Source organism: Arachis ipaensis, chromosome B06 (genome assembly GCF_000816755.2).
Source record: "Arachis ipaensis cultivar K30076 chromosome B06, Araip1.1, whole genome shotgun sequence".
NCBI classification, from domain to species: domain Eukaryota; kingdom Viridiplantae; phylum Streptophyta; class Magnoliopsida; order Fabales; family Fabaceae; genus Arachis; species Arachis ipaensis.
Window position 1 is genome coordinate 125,768,947 of NC_029790.2, and position 301 is coordinate 125,769,247.

The window sequence follows — 301 nt, forward strand, 5'->3', positions numbered from 1 at the left end:
AAAAAATTTTTATTAAAAATGACGATTTTAATACTAAATAAAAAATTTGGGATGATTTTAAATTAAAAATAACATTAGAAACGAATTTGATTTTGATCCTAAATCTTAGGAATCAAAACAATACTTATCCCTAAAATTTAAATACCACCTAACACACATACTAATAGGAGTGAGAACTCATCCTCTCAATCTTTTTTTATCACACAAATTTCGTACATAAATACAAAAAAGATCAACAGCATATTGTTCGAGCCTTCGAGGTGAATTAAAGAGTTTTAGAAGATACCACGTCTATGTAAAA